This window comes from Melopsittacus undulatus, chromosome 4 (genome assembly GCF_012275295.1).
Source record: "Melopsittacus undulatus isolate bMelUnd1 chromosome 4, bMelUnd1.mat.Z, whole genome shotgun sequence".
NCBI lineage: Eukaryota > Metazoa > Chordata > Aves > Psittaciformes > Psittaculidae > Melopsittacus > Melopsittacus undulatus.
In genome coordinates this window covers 71,828,639-71,855,654 of record NC_047530.1, presented here as the reverse complement: position 1 = coordinate 71,855,654, position 27,016 = coordinate 71,828,639, and the positions used below count along the sequence as shown (strand labels likewise).

Here is a 27,016-nt window from a genome sequence, read left to right as displayed (position 1 = left end):
GAATATCTGGAGATTCCTTAAATATTTTGTGGAAGGTTTTTTTCCTAGATTTTAAAGTTTAAAGGAAATGTTAAATGCTTAGCTACTGCATGCATCCATTCAAAGAGGAGGAATATTAACATGCAGTTGGAACCCTCCAATCCTAATTATTGCTAGTGAAAAAAGGCAGTCACTCCCATTGCACTGTATAGAGTAAAAACAACAAATAACCAGCTTTATCCTTTAATCAGATCCATTCTCTTCTTCTAATTGAACTAACTATCTCAAAATGGCACCCATCCAGAACGTTTTAATCCTGCAGCAGTCAATCCTTTTCCCAGCAAGAAAATACACAGTATAATACTTTTACACTGAGTGTCAAAACAGTTCCTAGAGAAGTCCTATGGCTTGATTACCATTTAATTTGCATTCCCTAAAGAAAGAATTATGGATCTGTTTGAAATAAAGTCAAGTATCAGAAATTGCATGTTCCCAAAAGAGACATAGTCTTTTTGTCTATGATAATCTCATTACTTCCTCATTAAGTAAAACTTAATCCGAAGTAGGAAGATCAATTTGAGTAGCACTTAAAACAATCAGCCTCATGGAATACTCTGTCACACTGCAAGGGGCTGGGAATAGCTCAGCAGCTTTCTGAGTATCTGTGCAATACAAGAGAACTACTATTACCCCTTTGTTCTTTGAATATTTTAAGTAACAAATCCAAGATCAAACAAACTTAAAAAAACCCACCACTTTATATAGAGAAAAAACCCCAACATCCAACCAACCAAATAAAAGAAAGGATGTAAGTTGGACAAGCTGACACAAAAAGGGTAGGAAATGAAGTCACCCAGGTCCCCTGTGCAACCTTGAACCAAGTGAGTCATCTTGCTTTGAACAAGCATGCAAAATCCCTTTTCACTGACCAAATGTGCTCACTTTGAAGTTAGCAAGCTGCAGACAGTATACCTGTTAAGTCCAAAGTTTAACCAAAAGAGAAGTTTAAATGAGAAAATATTCTGAGGCTTTCAGTACATTATCACACAATGGTTTAGTCTGGAAGAGACCTTAAAGACCATGTAGTCCCATCCACCCTGTCACAGGCAGGGACACCTTCTACTAGATGAGGTTGCTCAAAGCCCCGTGAAACCTGGCTTTGAAGCTTCCAGGATGGGGCAGCCACAGCTTCTCTGGGCAATTCCTGGCATGTGGCTGGGCAGGAAAAAAAAACCTGCTTTGCTGAGCTAAAAGAAGCACCATTTATAGACTTTTAGATCTGAACACAAGAAATCTTCAGTATTATTATATACTTTTTAATCAGTGTTCCACATAACTACCTATTTATTACCTCCATGTATAATAAGAAGTTACAAATTAAACAGTATGCAATATAGTCATTTAAAGATTTATTGGAATATGTGAGTTATCCATTATAGCACCCTGCAATTTTCTCCATTACTTAAGAAATAACAAATGTATAGTTAAATTGACCTTTGACTATCTGACTTGTAAGGCATATCTGCTTATTTGCTAGCCTGTGTGGAAAGCAGGATTTGTAATGGTGCAGTAAGCAAATTAGCACTCTGCTGCTGTGCATCCATCAGATAAAATGCTTAAATCTACAGTACTCATTTAGCATAACAGAAGTAAAGATGCTGTAATAGAAAACAGACATAGAATCAACATTCCCTGCATGACAACAAAGTATCTGGGCTTTGCCTTGACTCTCTTTCATTTTCTTTCTTTTTGGGTTTTTTTTTTTCCTTTTTCTATTAATGAGAAACAAAGCCAAAGCGGTAGCTTGAGACTCCATAAAGACATGGATATTAGAGAAACAAATTATTGCAATTTCATTAGCTCCTAAGGCCCACCAGTTTTGGAATCAAGCATTTCAGCCATCCATAAAAAACCGATATAGAATCTGTTCTTTTTTAAACCAACAAAAGATCTGATTCACATGAACAAGAAGACAAAACCTAGCAGTGCAGAAAAGTAGTGAGAGAAGTGATTTTCTTGTTCAGCATTTCTTTGTTTAACAGCACCAAAGAAATGGTGCTCCTGGTCCTAAATTTGACCTGCTTTCCAGCTTCTAAAATGAATCAAATTCTTCTTGTTTGCATATAACTTGAACATTTAACTTCATGGTAAAATATATTTCAGGACAAAGTCATATTATTCATGCAGAGCATTCTCTGAAAAAAAAACCCTAAACCCAAAAACCAAACAAACCCAGAAAAAAAAACCCACCCTCCCCCCAAAAAAAACCAAAACACCAAAACCACCAAACAACCCCCCCCCCAAAACCCAAACCAAACCAAGAGAAAGAACCCAAAACAAACCAAAACCCAAACCTGTAGCTAAAGGTTCCTGACCCACTGCTGGACGCCTCCTCCTCACAGCTCTGCTGACAGACCAATTTGCGTAAGCATTTCTTGGCAAAAGTAACACAGAAATTCACGTTTGGTAACTTCAGGGAGAAGTCAGCTGGCTTCTAGTTTATATGGTGTGGGACTATAGGGGGCTTTTTAATTAGTGCTTTAAGAACTACTACTCTGAGTAAGTACAATTTCTCCTCAAACAACATAAGTTTTCCTATTATGTCCTATGAGAAGCTACAGCTCTCTCAAGTCGCAATGATCTGCACATTTATGGTTGTACTTAAAAGCAATTCTGCATCAGTCCTCTCAGAGTTTAACAAATGGCTTCACAAACTGAGTTTAAGGTGAAGACACACAAATGAGGCTAATAACCATTGGTGGGGGAGAGGAACTGGAGGAAACAGGATCGTGTGAGTTAGTGCTGACATCAAAGACTGTATCACTGTACCTCAAGCTAGCCTAGCTGATTTTAGTCTGACAGTAGCATAGCTGAAGTCAGAGAAGAACATTTGTCTGCAGCCTATGAGATAGCAAGCAAGAGAGAGATAACTCATATGATTTAGAAGGCACTGCAGGTTATTTTGTCGGGAACATCAGTATCATTTTGTACAGCTTTGGCCAGTTCTGCTAGGCCAAATTTGCAGTTATGTGCAGGAAGCATTTGGCATACTTTCACTTTAAATTAGTGCATAATGTTGTCCTATACCCTACTACAAAAAATAAAGTGTGCTTCGCTGAAGGTTCTCATTTACAACCTTGGAAACATTAAGCCGATAAATAAGAACCAAGCTTCTTTTTGCACATATGTTTTCTTTGTTGCCTCCTTATTCAAAAGGATCTCTAGATTTCAGTTTGAAATTCTCCATCCCTAGTCTGGTAAGAAAGATTATAATTTGCTAAACTTCTCAACATTTTTTCCAGGCCTCAAATATGGACTAATAAGACTGATAATGTTTTGTTCAGCTTGAGAACTGTAGCAGTCAGTAGGAACTGCAAAGGAATTTAGTAGACCTTCACCTGTCCTTGAGATATAAGTGCCTGCACTCTCCAGAGATATTTTTCTGTTTTGGTGTGGTGTTCGGCAGGGGGGTTGTTTGGTGCTTTGGAATATTGTGGTTTGTTGTTTTTGGTTTTTTTTTTTTTTGAAATATCCTTTTCTACAAAAATTACTTGCAAGCTTAGGACTGGAAAACCCAAAGAACTGCTAATTGCCTTTATTGGACATCCTTACTCAGCTTTTCCTCACATCCTTTCACCAAATTGCCCATCTGGCTGCTGCCAAGCCACCCAGTTTTGTCAGATGCAGTAATATCCAAAAGCAACCCAGACTTCCAGGTGCACATGTGGTGAAGCCTGGTTTCACAATCAGCTGGCTTCAGCAGCAAAGCTTATTTACTGACTTCCCTTCAGTGGGCACTGCATCCTACCCTCCCACTGTGGTATGCTACCCCCAGCAAAATTCCAACAAAACAACTCAATTACAATAAAACAATTAAGACAAAACAACAAAAAAATGACAACAAAACAACTGTAAGCTGAATCAGTTATTGGAACAGGATTCTTTTGCTTTGCCAAGAAAAGGTTACTTTTCTTAAATCTGAATCAGCTTGGCAACTGAACTTACATTGTGGTCCTGCAAGGTGTTGCTCCTCAAACCTCCATTTTGCTGAAACAGATACCAAGAGCAAAACATTTCACACTGCTGCCAAAAGAGGAGGTCCTCCTTCTGCTCTGTTTGTGGCTACTTGCAAATATCTTGGTGCAGACACTAGAAGCAGGAACAGTGAGCTAGATCAGGAAACTGATCCAACTAAAAAATAAGAGTATATTGTCGGGAGGTTTCTGGGGAAACTGGATCGATTTCTTAATGTAGCTCACTGCACAGTTGCATGATTAAGTTTGCTGGCATAAAGAAAGCTGTAGAGATACCATTACAGGGTAGCACTGTCCTTTTCCACTGCACCTGGGCTCAAGCCACATTAGAGTAGCTGTGTAATCAGAAGCTTGGTGATCACAGCACTTTGCAGGACCTAGACTCAAATATTCATACCTGATGCTTCAAAGCTGTGAAAAAAAAAAAAAAAAAGAAAAATGAAAATGCAAACAACTCTGCAGGACCCTAATAGTTTTGTCAGTATTTTGTTTTCCCACAGGGAGAGAGAAATCTATACTCATGATAGTGCAGTTAATTTTGAATACCCCTACCTGAAACTTAAAATTTCTGTAAAAACCCTGACTGAAACAACAAAATGTCAGTCCACTACTACTGCAGGAATACATCTTCTATTAGGTGCCATGCCTTCCCAGTTCAAAAGCAGGAGAACATTCACTACTTTTTAAACCAAATTAAACTGGTTCCCAAATTACCCAAAATCAGTTGTATCATGATTGGCTGAGTTGCTGTGACATCAACACAATGGCTTGCAGTAACTTTTGAAATCAAATTGTAGGTTTTAATTAGGGAAAAAACAAACAAACAAACAAAAAACCCCCAAAAAAACTAACAACCAAACCCACACATCTAAATAATTTCTCTGGCAAACACTGAACAGCTGCTTATTTGTTAGCCTGCCATTAGCACTACTCTTTTCTCTGTTTATTTTTTTCCAAAGATTTGTAATTTCAGTGCCTGTAAGAGATTACAGATAGAACAGGTAGCACTAAATAGTTTCCAGAAAAAGAGAGAAACAAAGGCATCACTGTTTTTGTGACTGTGATTTGTGTTTTTGTGACTGTGATCTTCATAATTCTGTATTTCCAAGGACCATTCTGTGCCAACACTTCCCACGTTCTAGCCACAGTGCCTGTATACTTACATTAAATGAGAAAACCTAGGTAATCTTGCAATAATAGAGAAATAATCACTAAAATTAAATATAGACATGCCAGTGTTCTGGAAGGACTGTGAACATCTGTGAAATATTAAAAAAAAAATCAAAATCAAAACCATGAAAAAAACCCACATAAACCCCCCCAAACAAATGAACAACAACAAAAAAAATCAACAACAACAAAACCCTCCAATTCGGATTAATTTCAGAATACATTAAATGAAGCAGAAAAAGCATATTAATGACTCGAAATACTGAAGAAGCACAAGAGCAGCAAAACAACCAGGAAATACCTGTTAACTAAATTGTGCTCATTTTCTAGCTTTTTATGCGAGCAATCATCTTAAGAGATCAGATTTAAGGCTCATAAGAAACCAGAAAGGTTCAGAAGGAAAACACGCCATTAGGTTTTTGTAAGATTTTCTAGCATAATGGAATCAGTGCTTTCCAAATGATGCTGAGAACGTAAAATAAATATCATCGTACCTATAAGCCATACCATGAAGAAGGTGAATAAACAGTACTAGTTTGTTGCTGATCCTAAAATTGATACAAGAGTTTAAACATGTATTTGACAAAGACTACTATCAGCTAATGGAATAAGAAATCAAAGGAATGACTACATCATGCAGCTCTTTGTAGTGGAAAAATAAAATGGGGTCCATTTTTGTAATATATTTTGTCCCTACTGGGCATAAATGGGTGGGACTTGGTGGCCTGTGACATGCTGCAGTCAAATTAGATAATGTATTGGCTGCTCTGGATGCCAAAACAAAGAAGAAAGCTGTGACTAATACCAGAAAGAATGAAATAGCTGTTAATCACTGATGGTCATTCAATACACTTGCAAATGCGACAAGACCTCAAAATATTATTTTTAATTCTTTATGCTTTTGCTGTGCCAAAGCAAACTGGTTCAAGATCACTTTCTCCTTCTTGCCATTATTTCTTACCCTTTCCTGTCATGCCTCAGTGGCAAACTCTAAAATACAGAGACCTTGCATTGCTCTGCAGGGACGGAGCACTTAGAACAGGCTGTTCTTAAGAATGTTGAGGGCTATAGCCATCCACCTGGAACCAACAGAAGGAAGGCCTGGGGGTGGCATTATGCCACCTTTCACATCTTGCCAGTAGACTGCTTTCCAGAGTCACAACAGTAACGGTCACAAATGGTTCAATATATCAGGGGAGGTAAATAAGCTTTGTCATTTCTGAAAGCTGCTGTGAAAGTTAAGCCAATGTAACAATATCCTCATTACAGATTAACACCAGTAGAAGCTGATTTGAAGTTGAATTAATTACTCAATCCAGTCCAACTTCAGTTGAAGCAAACTTGCAACTAATGAAAGTCCTTGCTCTTGCAGGTTCTGTGCTTTCTCCTCCCTTTACTCTAGATCTACTTATTCTGATTTCACAGTTTTATTTTTCCTTTCCTATTGCTGTTCACTCGCATTTGACCCTCCCCCTGCTTATTTTATTTCACCCTTGTTACTCTTTGGTTTACTTTGTTTCTGCTATTATTCCTCTGGACTCTTGTTTCCCATTTCCTAGAAAGAGGCCACCATTCTGGTTTGGTAGTATTTTATATCTACTTGACATAGTATGAATCATGAGATTTTCAGGGCAGTGAGGAATCAAGACCCCTGTTTACATCTGCCAAGTGTTTACCATTTGACATATACTGCAGGAGTTCCTACTGTATTAATCCTTACAAACAGCAACAGATATTACAGAGTTTAAAACTTATACCAATAGCCTACATTGTTTTCAACATAGCAGATTACATTCCAGATGGGAAATTGAGAAAAGGGACTACATGAATTCTGAGTTTATAGGTGATTCTGCATGTTCAGGTACTTATTTTTTATTTCCAGTTCCTTTCTGAACAGAGGATAAGGACATGGTTCTGCTTGTAGTGTCAGCACTGATTAAACCACATGAGAGTTTTCACATGTCCTTATGCCAAAATAAAAATATGGTGCATCCCATAGCACAATAAACTGGAGAATAATCTGGATGGGAAAAAAATACACTAGTAAAAATGCAGGATGACTTTCATGGTTATTTTTTTTTACAAGATTCCTACAGAATCTTCATCAGTGCCACAGGGGAAGTGGGTGGATAAGACAACCTCTTAAAACAGAAAGAGCTACTCACTGAATTACACCCCAAATACAAGCTTGCTTACAGGAAAATATCTGAAGCCTTATGTGTTGGACAAGTATCAGGAAAAGATAAGAGGCAAAAACATAACAGAGTCAAATGAGAATACATGCACTTGTGGGAAGATTCAAACGGCAAATTTGGTCTTGTCTTCTTTTAGCTGTTTACAGTATCATAATACTACTCAATGAAGAGACCAGTGATCTAGTGCAACTGTAACAGTGGTAGACCGGGGGAGAAGTGGTATTGGCCTTTCTGTCCCTGAGAAACACAGCGATGTTTTGGGTACAGGGACAGTCACGCAGCATAAAAAGAAGACCAAACCTTTAACACACATGCTCTCTCACACCAAACCTCTTATAGAAATGTTTCACAGTATCTTCATGTATACCGCTTTTCTTTTCCCCACCTGTAACTCTCTACGCTATAAGCTCTAGACCAGAAGCTTCAAAACGGTGAAATTTTAAGAGACTATAGAAAGTATTTTTCTTGTCTTTCACAAACACCCTGACTTCACCTGTCAGGGTATGGAAAGCCTGCAGCAGCCAGCACTGCCAGTCTCCCGGTCTCTGGCAGCCAGCACTGCCAGTCTCCACGGAAGAGCCAAAACTGAAGTCAACTCCCACCATCATTCCTGAGGCAGCAACACCGCCCTCGACGGTTTCCAACGGGTGACACCCCCAACAGCAGCCTAGCCTCATCAGAGGAGCCCGGCTGCCTGTAAAGAAGACAAAACCCACGGACACCCCCCGGTCCAGGCACCGCCGTCACGGCCATTTTGCAACCGGTTGCTCCAGCCACCTGCGCCCCACCCGCTCCCCCACCGCGCACGGACACTCACCTCAAGGACGACAGCGGGGACCCCGGCTGAGCCTCCCGCCTAAATAGGCAACCTCACCAGGTGGGCACACTCCCGCCTCCGGCCAACCAGGAGCGGTGCGGGCCACTACACCCCGACCCGGCCGGGCAGAGACCCTCGTCCACCACACTAAAGGGCCGGCGGCACCTTCCCCTCCGCCGCCTCACGGCATCGGTAACCATAGCAACCTCAAGTTACACCACCATTGGCGAGTTTAACGCAAGGCAGTAACCAATAGGGAGCTGCCCGGTGCACCGCCCTGCCAATGGGCCCTAGCGGAGGGTAGGGCGCTACGCCTACGTCGCTAGCGGGGTGGAGCGCGGCCAGGCGGAGCGGGCGGCGGGGCTCGGCGGCGCCGGCGCCACCACCGCCACCATGGAGACCCCGGGCTAGGGCCTGCCGCGGCCCGCCGGCGCGCTGAGCGGGGCCGGCCGCGCCGCCCCGCCGCCGCCTCCGTCTGCGCGGTGAGTGGGTGAGGGCCGCGGGAGGCCGCGGGCCGGCCGGAGCGCTGCGCGGGTGAGGCGGGAGGTGCGGCGGGAGGTGCGGCGGCGGCGGAGCCCGCGGGGCCGAGGAGCCGCTGCCTCGAGCGGACCCGCGCCCTGCCCGCCTAAGCTACGCGCTTCCCGCGCGGGCAGAGCGCGGCGTGCTCGCCGCACCCGCACTGCTGCACCTATGTGCTGCACCCCTGTGTTGCACCCCGGTGCTGCACCCGGAGCCCGGACCCTGCCCCGGGCTCCTCACCGGGCTGGCGGAGCGCGGGAGCAGGCGGGGCAGGTGTGCGCGGGCCGGGCGATAGCGGAGCCTGGGCCCGCGGTCGCGGGGTGAGCCGGCGGCGGGTGCGCAGCCCTCGGCCGCGCCGAAAGGTGCCGTCTGCGCGGGGCTGTGCGCGGCGCTGCGGGCGGGAGCCGAGCCGCAGCGGGCAGGGCCGCCCCGCCGGAGCGCACCGCGCCTCGCAGGCACCGACTCCCGGGCGGGCGGCGGCACGGCGCAAACTTTGGGGAATATCGGTGTTGGTAGGGCGGGCCCGGGTTCGCTCCAGGCAGGGTGAGCGTGCTGTGCGATGGCTCCGGACTGCTGGCGGCGGGATGCCCGTCCCTTCCCGGTGCGCGTCAAGCAGCACGCTGTTCCACAAACGCGTATTTCCATCCCGGGCTGCCTCCGTTCCCTGATTCCGGTCATGCTGCCGTCGCTGCGTTCCCCAAACGGGTTTTAAAGACGTGATTTTTTTTAACCTCTGTATGACCGCTGGACTTGGAGCTGTGTGTGCCTCCCGCCAGACACCGGCAGGCTGGGGGGGGGGGGGTTGCCCTGCCCAGGTGGTGAGCACGACTGCTGATGCTGAACTAATTGCGGTTTTCCCCTTCTTTAATCAAAATCCGAAAAGAAACTAAGCCGCAGAGTAGAGAAATCGAGCACAAGTCGTGTGTGTTGGGCGCAGGGCTGTTTGCCGGCCGGTGGGTTTTGCCTCTGGAGGCGGAGCGGGCCTGCCCGTGCCTCAGGCGCTCTTCAGCGGTCTGACGGACCGTGGAACATCTCTAGGCACAAATCACTGAGTGAGATCCCGAGTGTGAGGCTAGAGTAGCTGGGAAGTGAAGTCCCGGGGGATTAAAATTAATACTGTTGCTGAACCTTGGCTGTTTCACTGTATCTGTGTGATTGTAATTTGTGTGGAAGTGAGAAACACCAAATGCCACAGAAAAACCTAGTTTCAAATCTGAGCCCTCTCTGGGCCTTCTTCCCACCCAGTTAATGCCTCAGAGTACATCACTCTGTGCTCCCAGATGGCTTGTGTTTGGCCCCTTAGACCTTTGTACCTTTTTTTTTTTAATAATCTGCTCCGTGTTAATTTTACATTAGTCATTGCTTTAAGATTTGACTGCTTAAAGGAAAAGGTGTGGCTGGACTTGCAGTACTAAGGTTTCATTAACTAGTTTCTCGGCGTTTTCAGCATTCTCATTTTTCAGTGACGTAAGAGTTTAGAGAATTGGAGAGGACAAGGATTATAACTTTTCCCCCTTTAACTGATGACTGTGGCTTTGAGGTAGACACCAAATCAGACATTTGCTCAGATCAAAACACAGGAACCTACCAAGTATGCTCGTTTAGTTTATGGAGAAACACTAATTCAGTTGTGTCCATCCCATTTAAAAAGGGAGGAGTGTGTTTTGGGGGCAAAAGCTTGTTGTTGGCCCTGACATGCTGTAGCTTCTCAGTTAAATGTTACCGTATTACATGCAAACAAATGTAAACTGTCTGTGAGAAGACAGGTTGCAGTAACTTTCTCTTTGTGTTTAAACTGCTTGTGAAGTGCTATCTTGGTACTGAAATAAGTTGCTATAAATATTCCTAATTAAGGTAGAGCAGTTGATGGGGCTTTACCAGTAAAAATGTCTTTTTTACTTTCATCTTCTTAGATGTTAAGGATAAATAGCAGTAATAATGGAAGCTCTGCTAGGAAACACAGTTGGAGCAAGTTTTGTCAGAGTCGTGCTCTAGAAGAGGGGATAATTTGTTGAAAATTTTCTTAAAATATCCACAATATAACACACTTCTCAGTGTTTGCTTTTCTTCATTGTAAAAGAATCCTTCATTGCTATTAATGGATTAATTCAGTCACAATATAACCAAGGAAAGTGATATGATATAGTGCAGTACTTTTTTGTAGCAGCTTCATGCACATGCAAAATATAATCTGTAATTCATTTTGTAGTATTTTTTATGGTGAGTGATAAGATGTGATATGTAAAACTAAGTCACCTTATTAGTAAGCTGTGTCAGGTGTTCAGTGTAGGAAATGCATAGGCATTGTGAAAGAATCCTCTGTGGAAGAAACACTCTGCCTTGTAGCAAACCAGGAAACTTAATGTGGAACTTGATGTATTTCTGCTTCACTTTATGTAGATAACTTAAATACATTTATAACAGATGAAAGACTAAAGCCATTCCAAAAGATGGCACCCAGTGCCATCTTAATTTTGTTGGGTTTTTTTCTTAGTTGTGATGCTAAAAATGAGCAAGTCCTGCAAGCATTTCTGTGGTTATTTATTTGGTGCAGGGGAGCACTGTCTAGTTCTCAGTGAGCTTAACAAAGTTGTTAAAAGTGTAATCAAGAATAATTTGGCTTATTACCAGAATGTAGTTATTGTAATGTGGTGTAGAAAAGACTCCTAAGAAGCAAGCTGAACTCATGATACTTGTCTGGAAAAAAATACCTATGAGCCTGTTACCAGACCTGTTCTGTGGGGCTCTCTTTTACTTTCTTAAGATTTTCAGTTGCATCAGTGAGCTAACACTGGAATCTTCTGTATGAGAAGCTGTACTCCTTTTAAGCTATTTACAGCTTACGCATAATGGTCCCCAGAAGCAGAGAGGTTTTATGAACACAAGGTTTTGGGTTGCTGTTGTGGCTGGTAACTCAGGACACAGTGCTGCTGGCACCCCAGCTGTGCATTCCCTGGAGGTAAAGTCTCTGTGCAGAAACACCAGCAAAGGGCTGCCCAGCTAAAGGGATTGGAACAGTAACTCCATTTGCCAGCAGTTGGTGGGAAAAAGTTGAAGGAGTTACTGCAGAAAGAATGTGTTTTGCAGTCTTGTATGAAAAGCGCATGTTCACCTCTGGAGTAACTTTTGGTGATGTGGTTCAAAATTCTGGGATTTTCAGAGGTTTTTGTTAGGTTTGAGTGCTTGGTGTTTTTTGGGTTTTGGCCTTTTGTTTGTTTTGTTTTTTGGTTTAATAAAAATATGACAGCAAATCATTATGAATATGGCCCATACTGTCATTCTAAAAGTAAAGTAAATGCGAGTGAATAGAAAGCTGGATCTGAAACTGGAGTTTTGGGCATGGCTTGTAAATGTTGCCTGCTGCTGTTCCCATCTCTGTTGCAAATACTCTCGACAATAAGGTGAGGATAGACAGTCAAGTACTGGTGAGGATGGAAAGTCAGTACATAACAGTGGCTGAGCGCAGCAGTGAAGCCCATGAAACCAGCCCTCCCCACTGCTACTTGCACCTGATTCCAGCAGAGCCCTAGAATGCCCTAGGAATGTGCGAGTGAGCTTGGAGGGACCACCAACACTGAGCAGCTCTGTGCACACTTTAGCTTTTCTGATTCTCAGCTGGGTTTCCGAAGGTCTGTGATGTGTCCTAGTTCATTGGATCGCTTTTCATGTTCTTTTAATCCAAATGGAGTGCTCATTTATTCTGCCTCGGGGAGATTTGCGGAGGGAGGAGGTGGATGAGGACAGCCAAAAACTGCCTCTGGTGACCTTCTCAAAGCTTTGGTTTTCACAGAAGAAAATCGCAGCTTCTTGTCAGTTAAAATCTCTGCAGCTGGCACCAGTGTTCAGATCTTTGCTCCTTTTCCACTTGCTGCCACTCTCCCTCTTTGCCCTCAGTATCTTGCTCCTGTTTTCTTCCAAAGCAGCAGAGAGATTCACAAATTTTGGGAAGAAGGAAGGACTCTCTCAGTTTCACAGTAGATTAATTAATTTTTTAATAATGAAATCCCAAACACCATCATTAAAAGGAAAAGCTTAAGGAGAAAGCTCTTTGAATGATGTCTCCCAGAGGTTTAATTGCTGGTAGGGCGGCTGTAAGGTAGGAGGACGTGCTCTTCCAGCTTGGCGGTGGAGCAGGCATGTGTCACTGGGTCAGGGAGGTGACTCAGGCACAGGCTTGTCCTCCTTTCAGGATCTGCTTCGTGAGTCATCCACCGCTTCCTGGAGAGCAGTGTCTGGTGGCGGCTGGAAGAGCACAATGGAACCAGCTCGGGCAGTTTGCTGCTGTTTTACCTTGCCTTCCCTGCCCGCGCAGGAGCCAGCGGCCAATGCAGGAGCTTTGGTTAAAGCAAACCATGGCTGTCTAACTTTCCAGTCCTTTTCATTGTGTCACATTCTTACAGGCAAATTAAGATAACGCCGCCTTGAGAAAAGTTAGGGAAAATCCATTGTTAGCATTTAAGTATTTTTTAAAAAGATGCAATTTTAACAGAAATTGGAAAAAACACTTAAGGATATTTTTAATATGCACATGTTTTCTTCCTATTATTGCAATTTTAAGAGACTGTGGTTACAAAAGAAAAAGAAATTACTATTTTTCTCCAAAATGTCTCCATGGCCATCTCAAATAGATTTTTCTCCCTTCCCCCACCCTTTTTCTTTTTTCTTTTTTTATTAATTTGTATTGCATTTTGCAAAGTTCTGACCTAGCACTAGAAATTGAGGACCAGTCAACCTGCTGTTTAGTGGCTTTTAAAAATCATTTTAACTATGCTTTATTGTAGTGGAGAAAATAAATCTGAGTTACTATCTTATTTGAGAGTGATTAATCCATTCTTCAAGAAATAATTAAAATTAAGACTTCTCTCCCCACCCCTACATAGTGGTACCTTTTGCTTATAAAAGACTTGTGATCTAAGTGTTCTAACTGAAATGTGGTGTTCTGTGAACTTTAGATTGACCTTATAGCTAATCTAATACTCTGATTGGTATTGTGATTAAGTGATTGTTAGAGAAAAGAGATCTGTTGTAAATCCTTTGAAAGTATACAAGCTGAGACTTGCTTTCTGCATCATAGCTCAATGGGGGGATTTTTAATGTATTTACTGTTTATGCAACTGTGGGGTAGTAATTATGGGCAGTGAGTAAAATTACCCTTTAGCTACTGGATCTGCAAGGCAGATGGTTCATAGGTAGTGTGTAGGTTGTATAATTAGCTATCCTCTAGTGTTTGTTGAATTTGCAAAGACAAGTTCAGAGCGTAGTGTCCCCATTTCCTTATGAATCAGGTACATCTCAGAGCATTAAATGTAAAAAGCTCCAGTGGGATTCACTTGTCTGGAGAGTACTTTTCCAATACTCTGCATTTGGACTCAGCAGCAGGACGAAATGCAGCAGGACTGGCTTTGCATAACATCACTTTGGTCCAGCAAGTGCCTTTAGCCATCCTCGGAGGTGGTGGAAGCAGAAGATCCTGGAAGGAGAATAGGCAAAAAGGTAGGAGCAGTTTTTCTAGTGCCAGGCAGGGTGAGAAGCAGCAGAGATCTGGGGAGCAAGTGAGAAGGAGGAGCTGTAATGTGTGGTGCCAGGCATTGCCTTTTCTCACATGAGGTTCAGCTGTAAAGAAACAGGAAAGAAGTGTTGGAAAAAAATCTGGATTTCTGTGTGTTTCCTTTCTTCACCTTCTTAACCAAACCTCATTATGGTATGTATGTTGTGTGGAAAGCCTTGGGCTATCACCTCTGCTATACTTTTAACATTTTTTTTTAATAAATGTACTTGGAATCATTTGCATTGCACATGTCCAAATAGAAAGCATCTAATCTATATCTGAATTTGCTTTAAATTATTTAACTTGGCCATCTCTGCTAAAAATATGTGAACAAGAGACTTTCCAGCTTGTTGTGGAATTCTGTCCTCTCCTGCCCAGCAAGGCAGCAGCAGGCAGTGCATCCTTAGTGCTCCTAAAGGAAATCTTTTCAAGTCCAAAAACATGCCCTTCCCTGTCCTGTATTGGCAGAATTTTCTGTTACTGTGCAGCATTAAATTGAATATTCCTTCATTTGTTATCATGGAGGTAAATCTGACTGGTAGAAACTGGTAAGCTTGTAATCATTCCCATTAGCCTGTGTGTGGGGCACAGTTCATGAAAGCTCGCTTGTGGGTTGGGACTTAGTGTGTATGTAGCATTCAGCACACTCCCTGCTTTCTTTGAGGTATCCTTCTGTAGTAATTCCAGTGTGAAAAGAAATCAATCATTGATCTCTGAAACTATTTCAGACAAATGATAACTCATTAATTTCCATGTCAGTGTGACATGCTTCAAAATGAAGTGTTTCATATCTTTCACGAAATAAAACCAAGATGGTGTATATAATGCAATTGATTTCAAGGGCTTCTGGGCAAATGAAGTGCTGGAGTGTTAATTGGAGACATTCTGTGTACAGCTGTGTTTGTGTAACACTGTTCAGTGATGGTCTTTTCCAGACTTTTACTCAAGCCTTGCCTGGTATGTAAAGATAAATGGGGAGGCAGATCTTTAAAACAGTTAATATTTTTGTTTTGTTTTTATTTAAAATCAAAATTGCTAGCCTTTGTTACTAAGAAATAGGACAACAATATTAAAATGATTGCATATCATGAAAGGAAATCTCTTTTATACTGTGGTAGTGCCTAAACTCCAAATTGACGTGCCCTTCTATGAAGTAGGGATGAAATCCATCCTCCATAGAGCTCACAAATGAAAAGACAAAACTTACACATATAGAAGAAGCAAGTGGTATGGAAAGGTAAAGAAGGAAAAGGTATGAAGAACGTGACTTTTTATAATAAAGACCTTCCTCCGGTGTGCGTGTGATGCAGTAATAATGCAGAATTTTTGGTCTATATTACTTGATTCAGCCTTAACCAAAGGTATGCTAGCAGAATTTGCCATCTGTTGCTGTTCTATATCCTTTGTATCAAGCTTTGTTCTTGCAGCTAATGTAATGAAAACAACCGGTGCCGTATTTTAGCTGAAATAGAAAACATTGGCATGTGAGATGATTGAGACAATGCATCACTTCTTTCTGGGAGCGTGTTTATATTTCAAACAAGAGATGAAAAAACATTGAAGCCAGAAATTTCAGATTGGCCCATAGATCTGCGAGATACGCTCATTTGATCCGTATTGCTCTTTGCAATAAAGAAAAAGAAAAAAGTTTTCTTAGTTTTGCCATGGTATCTTAGCATAAATCACAGCAACAGTATATACTGAGATTTGTGAGATTTCACTGTAATTAAATACATTATTTTCCAGAAGATACTTTTAAATCAGTGTTTAGAATTTTTTACAGAATAGGAAGACACAGAAACTTATTGTGATTCAAAGACCTGAAATATTTAAGGAAGTGCTGAAGTTCTGGTAGAGAACACTGGCTGTTGTGGGATGCTTTTTGTTCAGGCTGATTCCAGTACTGAAAGAGGGTTTTTTTAATACTGGTGTGGAACAGAGATTATTTCTAAGCAGTGCAAAAAAATCACCTAGTCATGTGCTGACACTTATTCAGAGGGATTCAGGAACTTAAGATATGTTGAATTAGCAAGACAGAAGACAGGATTTACATTTGTGTGATGAGCTGCTGAGTTTCATTTTGGCCAACTCCAAGTGCTTGAAAAGGAGCAGGAAAACCACTGTCAGGTGCTCCTGCGTGAGTAAAGTTGGAAAATGTACTCGCGCAGTGTAGGAAGAAAACACTTCTCATTAAACTTAATGTATTTGTTGCTATTCATAATGACTAGATTTTCTATGACTTTTTTTGCTGTGATAGATGTAAAAGAAGATACCTTAAATCACAGCTTGCCTACTTTTTAGGAAGCATGTAGTTCATCAGGCTTAGAAAGCCTTGCCTTATCTTAATTTGGGCAAGTGTTCCTTCAGTGATACAGTTCACTATATTAGTTTACATTGTATTATTAAATTGGTTTGTATTACTGGTATATTAATTCTATAATATAAATATTTATTAATATATTTTAGAAGGACTGAGATTTGACATGGAAAAGGAAGGTACAATTATTTTTTTGTTGTAGATAGCAAAGATAACTCAAATTGTTGCAACTTTTTTTCCAGAGTTTCCTTTGGTTTTGCTTCATCTCAAAGCATTGCAAGTATTATATTACAATGGAAGTATTTAACTATGGTAATATTCCAGATAAGTTTTGTTATAGAATGTTGGAAATAATGCTTTATGCATAGCATCACAAACTGAGATGTTGTTTTCACATGTTCCAATGTTAACAGTTTCAATAAGACCATATGATTAGAAGGTTGTTTTATTAGTTACCTAGTCCTGTGTGCACATCTTTGCAGATTAAAACAGTGACAGAGAAATACCAGGCTGGTAGCCTAGCTGGTTTGCATGCAACTTTAGTGTCAGGATGCATCAATATAGATAATAAAAATTCCTGCAGCAGTCTGTAGCAGGTTGGTTTTAAGTTACTGTTTTGGTTGCTTTAAAGAACACCTGTGAGTCCTCAACTTCTCAGTGTTTGGGGCTTTTTTTCCTGGTATTTACTGAATAATATCTTTCTGAATTGATTGTTCTCAAACTTGCATGTTATGATTGAGTATTGTGAAAACAAGTATCTTGCTAGGCAGATACTTTATGCATTTTGAGGCATAAACATTATCTTTTCCTTGTGAATGGAGCTGAGATGCATCATGCTTTAGAAGAATGTAATTGCGTGAAAACACTCTAGGATTTATGTTTAGGTTTATATGTTATTTTCACATATAATGTTGATTTATATGTGCAGATTTACTGGCATAGGGGACATTTAACATCTCCTCCAAGTAAGTTATCATTGTCATGACTCAACTACAACTGTGTAGATCTCCTCTGTGCTACTCATTTTGGATTGTTGAGAGCAACTGTGGCCTTGATCACCTCCACTAGCTCTAAACTGGACAGGATCTTATCCCTGTTTAGCCCCAGGTGAGCTTAACACAAAATGTAAAGGCTTACTGCACAAGTAACAGAGGGAGATGTGGTGGCTTGAACTGTTTTCAAATGCCAGTTTGTGCCATTAAATAAGGTGGAACCTGAATGCATGATTCTCAAAATCCTGTGGCTCTCCAGATCTACTAAGTGTTGTCAGAGTGCTGTGGATGAAGGCTATGTGTAGTATTGGCTTTGATTATTAATATCTTCAGCTACTATATGATGATATTCTTGTATATTCAGGAGCCCAAATTGAAGTTGCCCTACCACAGAAGGAAATCAAGCAAATCACCACGATTTGACCTTAACATTTTCCAGTTGCAAAGATGCCAGCAGAATATGAATCAAAACAATACTGATTGTAAACACATTCCAGAGAAGCTGTCTACTTTCTGCTGTTTCAAGTATGTGATTGAAGTAGTTTGACTTCCCTTATGGTCAATAAGATTTTATTTGTATAAATAAGAAAAATTAGAATCCACTCTAAGGATCGTAAAAGTGCAATTACAACAATGAAAAAAAATAGCCAAGAATAATCATATTTTTAAGTGATATATTCAGTATATTTTTTCACTTTTCTAAAATGTTCATTACAGTGAGAAATTTCCTAATTTATAGTTACAGAGATAAATTTCTTTATGGTCTTTCCAGACCAATTTGTTTTTTTTCTCAAATATCTTCTTATCCTTGTTTCTACTGCCAAGTATTCATAGAAAACAATATCAGTCTCTGTTTTGTGAGATTTCTGCCTTTCAAAAAGGAGAGTTTGGTCTCTTTATCATCATGACAGCCTTTGAATTCAGTCAGACCAGCACAACCAGCTGCACATGTGAGAAACAAGACCTGTGCCAGGCACTGGGTTAACTTGTATTCCATTATAATGGCAGTTTACACTGGAAGTGTATTTTTGATCTGTGCTATAATAGCATGTGCCATTACTGTGGCCATCTCACAGGAACAGCTACTACGTCCATATTCTCACCAGTCACTTCTCTGTGATGACCTTTTTGTCTGTTACAGAAACTTCCATTGGCTACCATTCATGGCTTGGGTAAAGAACAGCAGCAAGATTAATTCTTTGAGATCTTCCATAATAACTTGCCTGCTTAATGTCCCAGGCCCTTCTTACCCACCAAAGCTCTCAGATTTGGAAGGCATGAGGGACAGTTGTTTTGACAGTGTAAACATGATCAATCACAAGGGAATTCCTACCAGAGAAGCTTTTTTTCCAGATGGAACTTCTCATTAACACTTTTCAGGTTTGTTTTTTTTTTTTATTTCCTTCCCATAAACAAGCAGAATATGGTTATTTGAAGCTATAGACTATGACTAGCTTGTTCTTTCCCAGGAACCTAGTAGAGTATCACCTATTTTCTCTACAGACAAATGGTTTTGTTGCTCTTGGAATTTCTTTGCTGTTTTAGCAAGTCCTGCCTGGCTAACTTTCACATAATTCTATTATTATTTGACTTGGAAAACAACAGTTTTCAAAATTCATGGATGTGTAGATTTCTCCTCTTCCCTTGGGGTGCTCTACTTTTTCATTTGTATCTCTTTTAAAGTAGGTATGCTTCCCAGATAAGTATTTATTTGTTGGTTTAGATGTATGTTGAATGCTTCTGTGTGTCCTCTCTTCTGTTACTTTGGATAAGTATGGATAAGTTTGGTAGCACTAGCATCAGACAGCTCTGTTGAGCTCAGCTGGTTGGTTTCACCACTTTGTTTTCTGTTTCATAAGAGTTGTTCTTCTCAAATCAACAACTTCAGTTACAGGTCTCCCTACTTAAATTATCTTTCCATTTAAAATTTAGATTGGCCTATAACAGTGGTCCATGGCTATTTCAGCAACTGTTGGGTTTTGTTTTGGTTTGTTTTTTTTTTCCTGTTCTGTGTTTATGTTTGAATTTAAATTTTTTTTTGTTGTTGGTGGTGGTGTTATTGCTCTTTCATCATTATATCCATGAATACCTGTGCTCCACCACTGTGATGATTATCCATGCATCAATCAATGTCTAGAAAGCTAGATCTTAAAGGACCAAGTTTCCAGTAGTACTTGTTTCTAATAGAGTTCCTACCCCAAAAGTTAAGTGGCCACTACTAGGAGCTATCTCTTGTTGGAGATTCACTAAAAAGCATTAATGGTTATTCTGTAAACTCTGTCCTTTTTCACATGAAGGAACACCAGTTACAGAAATTAACAAGAGACTTCTGTATGGAGTTGGAAGCTGATAATATGGCTATTTCTATCTCTTGCATTTTTGCTTTAGTCAGTGGGTCTTACAATTCACCAATGGATTAAGTCGATAATAAATTGTAAATATTACAAAACCGTCTGTTGTCAAGACAATAAATAGTTTATTAAGACTTCATTTGTTGAAAGTTTGTAGCTTTGAGCATGCTATACTTTTCATAGACACAAGTCTTTCCATCTTTTGCAAATAGGTCATCAATGAGGTTAAACTGTCACATCTTCATAATTCAGTGTGAAACCTGTTTTTATTGCCATGCCAGTTAATAGTGCTTAACTTTCATGAAGACTTATTTGGGGATAATGAGGTACAAAGACTCAGTGCACCCCAGTGAGGTGTCTGTTGATGACAAGTGTGGAACAAGTTACCAGCCTTGTGTCAGAGCTTTGTCCTGTGCCAGTTCTACTACATTTTTGTTTGTTTAGATGCTTCATATTTTTAATTCCTCTGTGGGACAGAAGTGACAGTGATTATCTGGGTTTCCAAACAATTTCAGACTGGCTTCTCCAAGCTGAGTGCTGGCTCCCTGGCATGGGTTTCAGTTTTGGGGACAGGCCTGACCCCTGAAGTGCAGGCATGCCTGGCAGTGTGGTGCAGGGGTCCTCGTGCTGTCCCCTGTCCTGGGAGCACTGCAGCAGCTGCAGTTTATAGGCAGGTTAATCCTCCTGGAAGGAAGCCTAGGTTGTCCTGGGCTGGATTATCAACCTTGCATGGTTCTGTGTCTGTGTTTCAGTGCACCAGACAGGCGTGCTTTGTTTGGTGTGGCTGGCCTGCATTGAATGCCAGCATTATTCAGATCCCTGTGTGCTGCTTCACCAGTCTGAAGACAGAAACTCTGCAGAACAGCATGGGCATGTTGCTCTATCAGTTCAGCAGCCAGTAAATGCTGCCTTTTAAGGTGACTGTAAATTACAAGTTTACAGTCTTCTGGCTTATTCCATGCATCTGACAAAATTGCTGAGCATATCCTTCCTGTGGCTTAGCAAGAGGATGTTGACAAGCAGCAACAGCATCAGTATTAAAAGCGGATAAAAATGGGACAAGGTAGTACATGAATGTGTTTACTGTATTTGGACATCATGATCTGAGGTCTCCTAATGCTTTGATGAAGTCTATTTTTAAAATATGTTAAAAAAGATTGTAACAATGTTTGTCAGAAGGTGTGTTGAGAGTTACTTGGAGTTAACCAGCAGCAATACTGAAGAGAAATGTTACATACTGTATTTGCTGTTGTAAAGAAGCAACTTCTTTAACAATGTTATTTGAAGACTATATGATACAGACATTTTTCATTAGGTTTTTATTGTGCTTTTGTTTGACAAAAGACCTGGAATGTTATAGGCATTCCTCCAGAAGGGTCAGATATATTTTTGAGCCTGTTTTTGCATTTCCTTTGCTGGGCATGTTAACATTTGCTCTGGCATTTGCAGCTTTAGCTGTTTGGTCATATGAGAACTGAACTAATAAAGAATGTACTAGGTGAGCTTTAAAATTAAAAAAGAGGCCAAGGCCTCTGTAGAACCTTTTCTGTGCCTTTACTGAAAAGTTGCCTTTAAAAATTCTGAGGCTTGAAGTGGTGTCTCACAAATAGGCAAAGATGGAATTGGGTAGATGCATATCCTGTTAACATCAGTAATATATCCTGCTGTCTGTAATATTGAAAAGACAACTAGCAGCTGATTTAAAGCACCTGGCTGAAATGCTTCAGTTTTAGATAGCATGAATGATATGTGTAACAAATAGTTTCAGTTCCTGTGGTGTAGTAATCCAGGTGTTTCTTGTTGATTCCTTCCTTTCAAATAGGATTGGGTTTAGTACTTTATTCTGCTGAAGGGTGTTTGGGCATTGTTTGGCTTGGGGTGCCTTCCTGACCGTTGTTCAGCTGCTTCCTCTTCCTTACTTGCCCAGAAAGTACAGTACAGTATCAGCTATTTGAAATTGTATATGTTTTTATGGAGCTTAAGTAAGATGTTTTATAAATGGAAAGATATGCCTCTAACTACAATTACTGTTTGAGAGTTGTATGAAATAGCAATCTTGCAAGTTCTGGAAGTGCATTCTTTTCTGTTGTTGTCATCCATGTGTGTATTTCCTGAATTATTATATTGGCATTTTCCTGGACTTGCACAGTGCAAGCAAGAGCAGGCTTTCTCTGGTTTGGAAGTGGAAATCCCCTAAAACGGTACTTAATTGTGTTCTTTTTAAGACTTAAAGTTGCGCAATTTTTCAACTATTTTGTGTTATTGAGAGGATTAGCTTTTGATAGCTGTGTTTTAAACCCCTCATTTTGAGCTTGATGTTAAAGAACAGCAAAAATAACTTCAAATGGGGAAGAGGACCCCAGTTATCCCAGTTAGAAGAGGCAGTAACACTTAAATAATTAATGTCATTGATGTCTGATACCTGGCAAGAAAACAGCAGTAGCTTTTAAATATTATTCTTGATGATTGTTTTGTTTTTCCTTCCGTGACTTCAATATTTCAGCTGTTACCACTTTTCCCAATAGTCTCTGTTTTGTATCCAAACACAGGCAACTCCTACATAAAATTTGTGTAGCTTTGCTTACTCTTTTCTGACTTTTCAATTGATTCAACACAAAAGTAGGTGTACATAACTGGATATTCTTTAGCTAAGCACAGTGTGAAGATGGTGCATTTCAGTGCAGTGGGAAATGGGAAATAAACAGGAGAGATTAACTGAGGTATATTTCTCTCTTTCGCCACCCTCCCTCCTTCCCCCCCCCCCCCCCCCCCTTCCTTTTTCTTTGTCACAGGAAAGGATGTTTTGATTATAGGCATCCCAATTTCATGCCGTATCGCTAGTTGTATTCTGTAGTGCAGTTGTTCCTGCTTCAGTGCAGGACCTTGATAATCTCTGTAGCCTGGGTGAACTTAAGTATAGGCAAGGCAGGACTTTGCATATGGAGGTAATGTGAAATCAACAGGTATCACTGCGATGTCTAGGTAAGCTTCAATATTCAGTTGGGATTGGCTGCTTTTGAGCTTGACCTTTGGTTTTAGATAGATTCTTCTATATTTCTAGCTCTGAATGCTGTCCCTGCCGCTCCATGACACACATTAGATTAAATTAGATTTAGACTAGATATGGGGCAGGGAATTAAAAGGTAGAAATAAGAATTATGTTGTTGTGACCAGTATTTGAAATTCCATTGAAACTTGGGATTTGAGCTTTTAAAATACATTTGAGTCATGTTTCCAGTCTTTCAGTAGCTGAGGCAGGCAAGTTAGACACTATCTGAATTGTGTTTCCATCTGGTAAACTTTGATGCAAAATGTTGCCATCTCATGGCAAAATTGTATGCCTGTAGCAGTTCTTACAGGGAGAAATGTTTTTCACTGAAAGAAGAAAATCACATCTTAGCATCATCGAGTGCTGCATAAAGATGCAGTACTTGCACACAACAGGAAGCCTGTGAATACTGGTCTAAGACTTTCTTGGTTTAACTGAACATCACTAAAAAACCTGAACCGTTGGCTATCATTCAGTATTTGTTTCCCTTTTTTACTATTTCCACACTTAATCTTTATTCTTTCCATTTTCTATCCCTCTAAGTATATTTTACAGTTTTTTGCTTCTCTGAATTTTCTTGTTGCTGTGTACTGAATTGTCTACATTTTGCACTGTGGGCATCTGTACTACATACGCACATCAGCACTACGTATGCACTATTTCAGAGTGTGGCTAAAATTATTGACATTATTTAATGTACCATTGACCTGAGTTTTTTCCCTTACAGCACTTGCAAAAAGTTTCATGCCTAGTCAAACATTTTAATCTGAGTGTGTATAAACTTTATAGTTATGCTTCTGTCGTCCACCCTCTACTGTGGGAAGGCATATGGTTCACTTTGAGAGGAATAGTTCATATAATTTTGTGTTTATCAACATTATCTTATTTGCTTTATAACTTTCTTCAAGTTAATCAGTTATCTTTGGTCTCCTGTAATTGTAATGTCACTTGTAATTTTTGGTGCTTCACAGCTGTTTATAAAGTATCAGTAGAAATACTAAAATTGAGTAGAATTATGTGCAGTCTTGCTACCATTACTTAAAGATTTTAAGGGTGAACAGTGTCAAATATACCTCAGAGAAATAATACCAATGATACCTCTGCTTGAGGAAGATTAGAGAACTGATTGAAGTGTTGGTAATTTTGGCCTTAAAAGCCAGATGTTTGCTGTCTAATTCATGCAGAATATGCTATACACAACTTTTTTTTAGCATCTAGCTTGGAGAAAAGAAGAGAGAGCTCCATTTGCTTAAATATAGAAGTTTGCACACAGCATTCTTAGCAATAAACTGAACTTTGCTGTGCATGCAGTTCTGTTTCAGAGTAAAATGAGGAGTATGCTACAGTTTAATAATTGATAAAACTATATTTTAGTAAAACCTATAGATAATCTATAGCCATGTTTATTAGAGAACAGCGTTATTCCCCAATCTGTCATTGTTATGCGAGAATTTGACATTTCTGTAGTAGTCACTTGAGCAGGAACAACCATAGGTTGCATTAAAGAACTTATATCCGAAGTAAAATCATAGAATCATAGAATAGTTACGATTGGAAAAGACCTTAAGATCATCCAGTTCCAACCACCCTGCCATGGGCAGGGACATCTCACACTAAACCATATCACCCAGGGCTCTGGCCAAGCCAGCCTTGAGCACCACCAAGGATGGAGCATTCACAGCTTCCCTGGGCAACCCATTCCAGTGCCTCAGCACCTTCACAGTAAAGAACTTCTTCCTTATATCCAATCTAAACCTTCCCTGTTTAAGTTTGAACCCGTTACCCCTTGTCCTATCACTACAGTCCCTAATGAAGAGTCCCTCCCCATCATCCCTTAGCCCCCCTTCAGATACTGGAAGGCTGCTATGAGGTCTCCACACAGCCTTCTCTTCTCCAGCCTGAACAGCCCCAACTCTCTCAGCCTGTCTTCATACAAGAGGTGCTCCAGTCCCCTGATCATCCTCATGGCCTTCCTCTGGACTTGTTCCAACAGTTCCATGTCCTTTTTATGTCAGAATCAGAAATTTTAACATCCTCATTTTCTAGATCTTGCCTGGCATAGTTGGATTTTTCTCCCTGCTAAACCTGACTTAAGCTGCTGCTTGTTGGTCACTTATTCCTGAGCCACAGTTCTCAGTGCAGCCACGGAGACAGTAAAAACACATGAATCTGTGCTATAAGTGAAATCACACCACTGATGTAGTCTGGTTGGTTTTAAAAGCAGGATACAAGAGTGATTGGTAGTGTCCAGTTCCATACCATCTCAGTGATGCATGTAACACCATGCCCCCCAAAAACTTGCATTGGCAAAGCAGTGGGAATTCTGGAAGTCTCTTCAGGTATCTTTAGAAATTGTGGTGGTAGCTGTTAATTTTTATCATTAGGAACATTGTTTATGTAATAATTTTCTTCCAATATACTATATGACAGAATTGAAAAGCATAATTTTATAAATGCATGTAAAATAAATTTGGTTTTATAATGCTACCAGTTTAACTATCTGCCTTCAGTTAGTGTGCATTATATTTAGCAAGAATGTATGGAGTAATAGTTCAGTGATGATTTTACTGGTCTAGGAGAAAATATAAGTGGAAATTGAATAGCAGATACAGTTATGGTTCTGCTTGGTTGTTTTCGTATGTTAGAGTTATTTTCAGGTTAAATTCTATTTGCTTGCTTGTAGGAGTTTTCAGGTGGGAGATTGAAAAAGTAGCAGTTTGGAGCTCCTACACTTTGCAAGCGTTTAGTAGTAGTACTGCACAGCATATATGCACTGCAGTTATTCTTGTCTGTTACAGTTTTTAAATTATGTTGTTTTGTGACATTCATTCTGAATGACTTCATACCCTAAATTAACTGACACTATTCCAACACCAAACTAAGAATTTATCTTTCTATGAATGGTTGAATGAATAATTGATGAATGTCTTTTATCACTGACATTCTGTTTGTAAAATCTAAAATCCTTCTGTGGTGCCATGTATCCCTCCTCCCTATCAGCCAGCACTAGGATGAGGCTGAACTTTATCCTTCAGGGTAAATATGATGTTTGTTCGCTGGTCTGCAGAACTAGTTTTGAGCACTGTGCTCTGATGAGGTGGTTCTAGATGGCAGTGAATGCAGATACATTGGCACAACAGAGCAGAGCAGACTTGGCCAAACGAAAGGGTCAGATTTGGAGTCTGTCCTTTTTCTTTTCTTTGAGGCATGGAGCCTTGTTGATTTAAACTACTGAAAATTTCATTGTCGATTAGCTTGTGGTACTTCATACCTTTGTGAAACGTTAATGCCCTCCAGGCATCCTTCAGATGGCAAAGATTCTTCTTTTATTTTTTTAAGGTGAGTTACAAATACTGCCTCAAGCCTTGAAGGATATGACTGAAAATATGCCTTTATTCAAAATGGTTGCCTTGCTATACCTGTCTGATATCTTCTGGTGAATGGTTTGAAAGCTATAAAAAGTACTAATCTTGTGAGCATGTTACAACTTGATATTTGAGGATGTAGAATCTTGCCTGCTCACTAGAGTGGAGTTAAAGTATGTAGCCATGGGCCAAAGAAAAAACAGCACAAAAAGGCTGTTACTAGGAGCGGTAACAAAAGTAAAAATGTATTTAATTTATCTGAAAGCTAGGATAATTTTAATAATTTTTAATATTTTTCAAAGGACATAGCACCAATTGCCTTTTGAACCCGCATGTATTTAAATTAAAAAAAAAAAAGGATAAAATGTATCCTGAAAAGAAAAAGGGCTGAAGAAGATGGTAATTTAGCAGTAAAGTAGTTAAACGGATCTCCCTCATTTCTTAGACAACCTAGCAGTTGAAGATAGGTTTCTTTTATTAGGGTGGGACGCCATCTCTGCAATTGTGCAGGTGGTTTTATCCTGTCATTACAGAAGTCAGTTTCTTACATGTTTTCATCTGATATTATATTTTCTTCCCCGGATTCATCCTTAAGTCCACCTGAACAAAGCTTCTGCACTACCAGTGTCCATAAAGAAAAGTGATATTTGAATGGAATGTTTAGCCTGTAGTGTGATATT

The 27,016-nt window shown here is 40.3% G+C and overlaps 2 protein-coding genes across 7 annotated transcripts in view; one reads left to right on the top strand and one right to left on the bottom strand.

Moving 5' to 3' along the window:
• CCDC148 (coiled-coil domain containing 148) overlaps positions 1 to 8,380 on the bottom strand; it is a 74,438-nt gene extending 66,058 nt beyond the window's left edge. For all 3 annotated transcript variants that reach the window (XM_034061858.1, XM_013130282.3, XM_031053252.2), the window contains exon 1: positions 8,196 to 8,380. The gene's annotated coding sequence lies outside the window, so the exon portion shown is untranslated. The remainder of the gene's footprint in view (positions 1 to 8,195) is intronic.
• A 260-nt stretch (positions 8,381 to 8,640) lies between these two features.
• Positions 8,641 to 27,016, top strand: part of PKP4 (plakophilin 4) — a 90,906-nt gene continuing 72,530 nt past the window's right edge. For 3 of the 4 annotated variants that reach the window (XM_031053176.2, XM_005153726.3, XM_031053177.2), the window contains exon 1: positions 14,063 to 14,207. The gene's annotated coding sequence lies outside the window, so the exon portion shown is untranslated. Of the gene's footprint in view, positions 8,678 to 14,062; positions 14,208 to 27,016 lie in introns of those variants that run through there. The other variant, XM_034061856.1, reaches the window with a different exon arrangement.